Source organism: Triticum urartu, chromosome 2A (genome assembly GCF_056163025.1).
Source record: "Triticum urartu cultivar PI428250 chromosome 2A, HENAU_Tu73, whole genome shotgun sequence".
In the NCBI taxonomy this organism is placed as follows: domain Eukaryota; kingdom Viridiplantae; phylum Streptophyta; class Magnoliopsida; order Poales; family Poaceae; genus Triticum; species Triticum urartu.
The window spans coordinates 11,958,860-11,966,689 of NC_141874.1; positions in this window are offsets into that span (position 1 = coordinate 11,958,860).

Sequence of the window (7,830 nt, forward strand, 5' to 3'; positions counted from 1 at the left end):
AAAACCCCAAGCCGGCTATGAAGCCCTGGATCGGACCGATCCCTAAGGTATGTAGAGAACCGATGACTTTGTCTCAATTTTTGCCGGATGATTGGACTTTGGTGACGCGAAAGAAGAAGAAAGGAAAGATTGGCCGGCCGCCGTCGCAGCCAAGATCGCCGGCGGCGAGTTCGGGCATTGCCTGTGCGGCCAGACGGGCCTCGCCACCGATCGGAGGGATCAGCGAGATCCGTGCCATGAGGTCTCACCGTTTGAATTCGATCTTGGGCCTTAGTGGCCCCGATCAGGCATCGGGAGACGTGGGCCGGCCTGCCAATGGGCAGGAGGCCTATCGCACGGCAGATCCACCTGGGCCGTTAACTGGGTGTGTGGCCCAGTCTAACGAGGATTCTGTGGAGGAGACCGTATACGTACAGAACTGCATGCGTGCGATCGATCTCCAAGTTACGTCTACTCGGCCGCCGTCGCTGTGCCCTAGTCTGCGCAAGGGAGGCACGCCGGGGTATCGCCGTTGTGGCCCGGGGAGAGCGGCGCGGATTCCGCCCCTAGGGTTCATGGCAGGCCGTGGGGCTGCGGCGCCGCCCGCTAAGAAGCAGCCGACTGCTGCTGCTGATGGTCGGGGTGGGTTCGCTCCGCAGCCAGGCGGTGCGGCGCTACCGCCGGCGGTGGGCGCGGGGCGCGGGGCCCTGGGGCAGCCTGTACAGAGGCCGCCGACAGGCGGTGGTGCGCCGCCGGGCTCCCAAGGTCGCGACGTTGGCCCTGTGGGCGCTCGGCCACCGGGGCAACTACCCGCCCATGCTTCGGCCGGAAGAGGCGGGCTCAGGCCTCCAGCGCCGAGTACGGTAGTAGCTCAGCCGGCGGCGGGTCGTGGTGGGCCCCGGCCTCAGGCGCCGGGCGCTGTCGGTGCACTTCCGGCTGGCCGAGGTGGAGGGCCTCGGCATTCTGGGGGTGTGCCTGTGCCGTCGAGCAATCAGCCGCGGGCCGCACCGCCGCCCCATCACGTTACGAGGCCACCGCAAAACCGGTCGGGTCAGACGCAGACAAGACATCATTCTAACAACAGAGAGCCCAATGATCCGCCCCAGAGCCAGTGGGGGGATAATGGGTATGATGCATATGGTGAGAGCCGGCACCGTGGCTCCTCGTCCACGGGAGGAGGTCGTGGCTATGCCTGGCAGAGCGATGGTTCGGCGGAGAGACCGTTTGTCGGCCCTACAGGCAGTTTTGTCGAGGGAGCCTCAGGCCCAGATCACCGTCAGAGAGGTGGCTTTCGGGGCCATCGCGGAGGTCGGGGAGGAGGCCGTGGGAGGTATCGCCGACCGCCCCCGCCTAAGGCAGTTGTTGATCACACGGCATCAGCACTAGAGCCCCACCACGCGCCCACTGAACTTCCTCCTCAGGCGATGGAGGTGGTGACTGCTTTGGCCAGTGCGGAGATTCCTGAGGATGGGACCATGGCTGAGGATACTGGCAGGACTGATGCTGACAGGCCGTCCAAATATGCGCGCAAAAAGGAAAAGATGCTTTGCTACCGTTGTGGGGAGAAGGGCCATTTCATTGCTGAGTGTGTGGCCGAGCTATGTGAGACATGCGGCAAGCCGGCTCATCCCTCCAGTGAGTGCCCGTTCTTGCGTGACCAGGCACCGTCACTGACTGTGTATGGAGTCTACTGTGCTGAGCTTATGTTTTTTGAATCACCGGCTGCGAGAGAGATTCCGGATGACACCCCGAGTTTGACCACCGGGGTTGTGAAGGCTACCCAGGGAGAGGTGACTGAGGCTCAGATCGTTCAGAGGCTTCAGGAGCTGGCTCCGGGGGACTTTCGGTGGGAGTTGGTGGTTCTCGAGGATAAGGTTTATAAGGTCGATTTTCCCACGGTGGATGACTTGCAGCGTTTGTTGAGCTTTGGTTTGTGTAGAGTTCCTGGCACTTCGGGCATTCTAGAGTTCCACGAGTGGAAGAAGGTGGAGCCTAAGGGAAAGCCGCTTACTCAGGTCTGGTTGCGGTTTATAGGCGCCCCGTCTAAGCCTTTACAGGATGTTCGAGTTGTGGCCAGTTTGGGTACGTTGGTTGGGAAAACGGAGAGAGTTGATATGGATTTCACTCGGGCTAATGGGGTAGCCCGGCTTTTAGTCAGTGTTCTGGATATTGAGTTCGTGCCTGATGTGGTAACTGGACCTATAGGGGCGAGGTGTTCCCCCTAGATATTGATTTTGAGGACACAGATCTGTTTGCACATGCGGTTAATGGAAATGATGTTGATATGCATGAGGGTGATGGAGATGCGGGAGCCAATGGGCCACAGACCGATGAGCCGACACGACAGGGGTCGAACGGGTCTCGCCCAGATGCTCAGTTGCCTGGGGAGGGAACCGGGGAGCCGACAGCATCGCCTTCGATGCCTATGACCTCGTTGCGGTTCGGGTCTTTTGAGCCAGCATCAGCGCCACCTAGACTTTGGAGTGACCGGGTGGATTCTGATGATTTGGTTGAGCACACGCTACCTCTGTTGGAGTTTGAGGGGGCTGGCGGTTCTGGACACTTGGTGAGGGCCTCATCGGCGAGGACTCTAGTTGGAGTTGGGGTGGGGGAGCCGGAGGTCGCTGCTCTTTCCCTTCCTCCTCTCGTGGTCGAGGCGCCGGTGCGGATTGCTACCTGTGAGCTGGTGGTGGGGGCGGGGGGTCAGGGCAGGAGGCCTTGACGTCTCCCCGCCATATCCCGATGCCGGTGACGTCGGTCACGTTGGGGTCGGCCAACGCCGGGGGAGGGAGCCCGAGGAAGGTGGCCTCGGCTCCTGCTACTCCGGTGGAGGCGGCTACACCTGCGCCATCTACTGCGTTGGGGGAGGGGCTGGGGCAGGAGGCCCTAGTTCCTCCTTCCCCGGTGGTCTGGAGGACCGCCTCTTCTTCGCCGACAGCTCTTCCGTCTGCACAAGTGGACGGGGCAGGTGGAGGGCGCGGCCAGGTGGCCCCCGTCATCCCCTCTCTTTCCACACCGGTGACAGTGGACCCCGGCGTGGGGCACCTGTCTGTGGGGCTTGGGAGCCCGCCGCCGCCTCCTCTAGTAACCTCGGCTGACCCTTTGAGGGACACAGGGCCAGGTTTTACTAGGGAGGAGGTTATTGCTTTTGGCGGGATCCCGGATCCCGTCTCGACAGGGAGACGGATGAGTGCTCGCATCCACGAGCTCCCGGAGGTGGATGATATGCAGCAGCGGTGCGCTATGAGGGCGGCCAAGCTTCAGGAGGCTGCATCATCTTCTGGTATGTCCGTCAACATATCTAACTCTTTATTGCATTTTTCTAATGAGGAGATTATAAATAATGCAAACCAGTTAGGAGTTTCACTAGGTGCAACGGATAGTGAGATCACTAATTCGGTCAATGATATGTTAGATTTGGAGGCGGAACGTGTCTTAGAGACTATTTGTAATCTTGCATCAGTTAAACCAATGAATGATGATGAGATTGATGCGTTAGGGGTTAGAGTGCTCGATAACCTGTGTGCGGATCTAGCACCCCCTACTCATGACTCTGAGGAAGATGATGGACCCCTAGAGAATGAGGATAGTAATATATGCGAAACCGGTTATGGGGACCGGGGGACTGAACCTAGTATACCTAAGTGTAAGTGGGAACGGAAGATCTATCCCGATTCCGCAGTTCGTAGGAGTGCTAGGATTCGAGTTACTAAAAAATTCCATGATGAACTATGAGAGGAATTTTTTGGAATAGCAGAGGTCTGAAGGACTTGGCTAAAAGAAGATTCCTAGCTGAGGCAGCTCTAGAGCAGAGGTTAGATTTTGTTGCTCTATTGGAGACGGGTAGAGATAACTTTGCGCCTCAGTTTCTCTCTTCTCTCGTGGGTGGTATTGATTTCGATTGGCATTGCCTCCCTCCGCGAGGAAGATCGGGTGGTATCTTACTAGGTGTGAGATGCGATTCGCTTGAAGTCCGAAGTGTCGTGATGGGAGACTTCGCGGTGAAGTTTCGAGTCAGGTCTAGGGTAGATGGGTTTAACTGGGCTTTGGTGGCGGTTTATGGTGCCGCACAGCCTGAGCTTAAAGCGGAGTTTCTGGCGGACCTTGCTCGAATCTGTGGGTCAGAACAGCTTCCAATTTTAGTTGGAGGTGATTTCAATATCATCAGGAGGAGAGAGGAGAAGAACAATGATAACTTTGACGGCAGATGGTCGTTTATGTTCAACACCATTATTGAAAGCTTGGATCTGAGAGAGATAGAGCTTTCTGGTAGAAAGTTCACCTGGGCTAATGCTCTACCAAACCCAACCTATGAAAAACTTGATCGGGTACTTGCGAGCGTGGAGTGGGAACAAAAATTCCCTCTGGTTACGGTGCAAGCTCTTTCGAGGGGAATATCCGATCACACCCCATTGTTCGTGGACTCAGGAGAGCCGAACCATGTGGGTAACAACAATACCTTCTCCTTCGAGATGTCGCGGTTTGAACGTGAGGGATTCTTGGACTTGATCGCTAGGGAATGGGTTAGATGTGTAGGAGGCAAGAATGCGATAGAGCGTTGGCAGAATAAGATTAGGCATTTAAGAAGTTTCTTACGGGGTTGGGCTAAGCACCTCAGTGCTGTGTATAAGATTGAAAAGGATAGACTCCTTACTCTTATACAGGCTCTGGACATACAGGCCGAAGTCAATATCTTGTCGCCAGCTCAGCTTCAGGTTAAAAATGAGGCAGAGAAGAGGCTGAAAGAACTGCTTCGAGAAGAAGAATTGAAGTGGGCTTTGCGTGCTAAAGTCCGCAAAGTGGTCCAAGGGGATGCGAATACTCAGTTCTTCCATTTGATAGCTAACGGCAAGCACAGAAAGAAGCGTATATTTTAGCTTGAGCAAGACGAGGGCACTATTTTAGGTCAGGATAACCTAAAAACATACATTACTGACTATTATAAGCAGTTATTTGGACCTCCGGAGGATAATTATGTGTCCCTCGATGAGTCCAGGACTGAGGACGTGCCTCAGCTATCAGCTGCTGATAATGATATTTTGGTTGCCCCGTTTTCGGAGAAGGAGGTTTTTGATGCTATTGCACAGATGAAAAACAATAAGGCTCCCGGACCGGATGGATTCCCGGCATAGTTCTATAAAAAGTGCTGGCACATTATTAAGGGGGATTTACTACCTATGTTCCATGATCTGTTCTCTGGCCAGCTTCAATTATTTCATTTGAATTTTGGGACTATCACACTGCTTCCTAAGAAGACGGATGCTGTGAGAATTGAGCAATTCAGGCCGATCTGTCTCCTCAATGTTAGTTTCAAAATTTTCACCAAGGTCAGGACTAACAGACTCACATAGATTGCGCATTCTGTGGTGCAACGGTCCCAAACTGCTTTCATGCCGGACAGAAATATCCTTGAAGGGGTGGTCGTCCTGCATGAAACTCTCCATGAAATCCATTCAAAAAAATTAGATGGAGTAATTTTTAAGGTGGATTTCGAGAAAGCATATGATAAGGTCAAATGGCCATTCCTCCAACAGTCATTGCGTATGAAAGGTTTTGATGAAGCCTGGCGCCGACAGGTTGAATCATTTACGCAAAAAGGTAGTGTGGGAATTAAAGTTAATGATGACATAGGTCATTACTTCCAGACACATAAAGGCCTTAGACAAGGAGATCCGATGTCCCCTATCTTGTTTAACATTGTGGTGGATATGTTAGCAATCTTGATAGGAAGGGCTAAGGAAAATGGTCAGGTAGGTGGACTAGTACCTCATCTTATTGATGCAGGTGTATCCATCCTTCAGTACGCTGATGATACAATCATCTTCATGGAGCATGACTTGGCCAAGGCTAGAAATATGAAGCTTGTGTTATGCCTTTTCGAACAATTGACCGGGTTAAAGATTAACTTTCATAAGAGCGAGCTATTCTGTTTTGGTAGGGCCAAAGATGAACAGGATGCTTATAGGCAATTGTTTGGGTGCGAGTTGGGAGAGTTACCCTTCTCCTACTTGGGGATTCCAATCCACCATCGTAGGCTGACAAACAGAGAGTGGAAGTGCATCGAGGACCGATTTGAGAAGAAACTGAGTTGCTGGAAGGGTAAGCTGATGTCATACGGAGGCCGATTAATCCTGATTAATTCGGTGCTTACGAGTATGCCAATGTTTCTCCTATCGTTCTTTGAGGTCCCAGTTGGTGTTAGGAAGAGACTGGACTTCTATAGATCGCGTTTCTTTTGGCAGGGTGATGAGCTTAAAAGAAAATATCGGCTTGCTAAATGGGATATTATCTGTAGACCGAAAGACCAAGGGGGTCTAGGTATTGAGAATCTAGAAATTAAGAATAAATGCCTTCTTAGCAAGTGGCTGTCGAAGCTCTCATCGGAGACTGATGCTATGTGGGCTCAAATCCTTCGCAGCAAATACCTCCAGACAAAAACTCTGTCCCAGGTTACAGTCAGGCCGACCGATTCGCCTTTCTGGAAAGGCCTGATGAAAGTCAAACAGGCCTTATTTAATAGGACGAAGTTTGTTATTGGAAACGGCTCGAGTACACGTTTCTGGGAGGATACTTGGCTAGGCAACACACCCTTGGTCATCTAATATCCGTCTTTATACCGCATTGTTCAACGACGTGAGGTTTTCGTCGCATCGGTCTTTCAATCTACCCCCCTTAATATACAGTTCCGACGAACGCTAGCGGGCAATCGTTGGGAAGAATGGCTCCATCTAGTTAGGAGACTGATGGATGTCCAGCTTTCACAAGAACCCGATGAATTACGCTGGAAATTGAGTAAGTCTGGAGTATTCACGGTTAAATCAATGTATATTGATGTTATTAATTTGAACTCCATTTCTACGTCTAAACATGTTTGGGATGTCAAAGTTCCTTTGAAAATAAAAGTGTTTATGTGGTTTGTCCATAAACAAGTTATTTTAACTAAGGACAACTTGATAAAGTGTAATTGGACAGGACCTACTAGGTGTAGTTTCTGCGATCGGGATGAGACTATCAAGCACCTCTTTTTTGATTGCCCGTTGGCCAAGGTACTTTGGCAGACAGTCCACATTGCCTTTAATATCACTCCACCGAATTCAGTTAATGCGTTATTTGGGACTTGGCTTAATGGGATTGAGCCTGGCTTAGCGAGACATATTCGGGTTGGAGTTTGTGCTTTGCTGTGGACTATCTGGACTTGCAGAAATGATTTGGTCTTTAACAGATTATCATGTATACATTTTTTGCAGGTCATATTCTAATCTACGGCACTGGTCCGTTCGTGGTCGCTACTCACCAAGACGGAGGCCAGGGAGCATTTGGTTACTGGGTCTTTCCGCTGGGAGATGGTAGCTCGGGATATCTTCAACCGGTTTGGATGGCGGTCATGTAATAGGATAGGTATTTAGTTTCCCTATCTAGTTTGGGCCGGCCGGTTGTGGCATTCTATCTTGGCTAGTGGGTGTTTCTAGCCTTCTTTTGGCTCTGTGTGAGCTTTCTGTACTTTTTTAGTACTTTTGGAGACCTTTCGAACCATGTAGATACTTCTCTATTTGGTTAATAAGATGGCCGTATGCATCTTTCTGATGCAGAGGCCGGGGAATCCCCCCTTTTCAAAAAAAAAACTGAACACTGGGTCCTGTGAAGATGATCGGTGGAAACTAATGGATTTACCGCAATGTTTTTACTACTCAACAATAAATAAAATATATGCTCGTTAGGCAGGCCAAAATAAGTGCCATAGATACAATCAACAATAGAAGTGCATATGTACGAGTGAAATGAGACAGTGGTAATACCTAACAGCAGCACTAGTACAGCTGTACCGAAGTCCAAGCAGGACATAACAGCAGA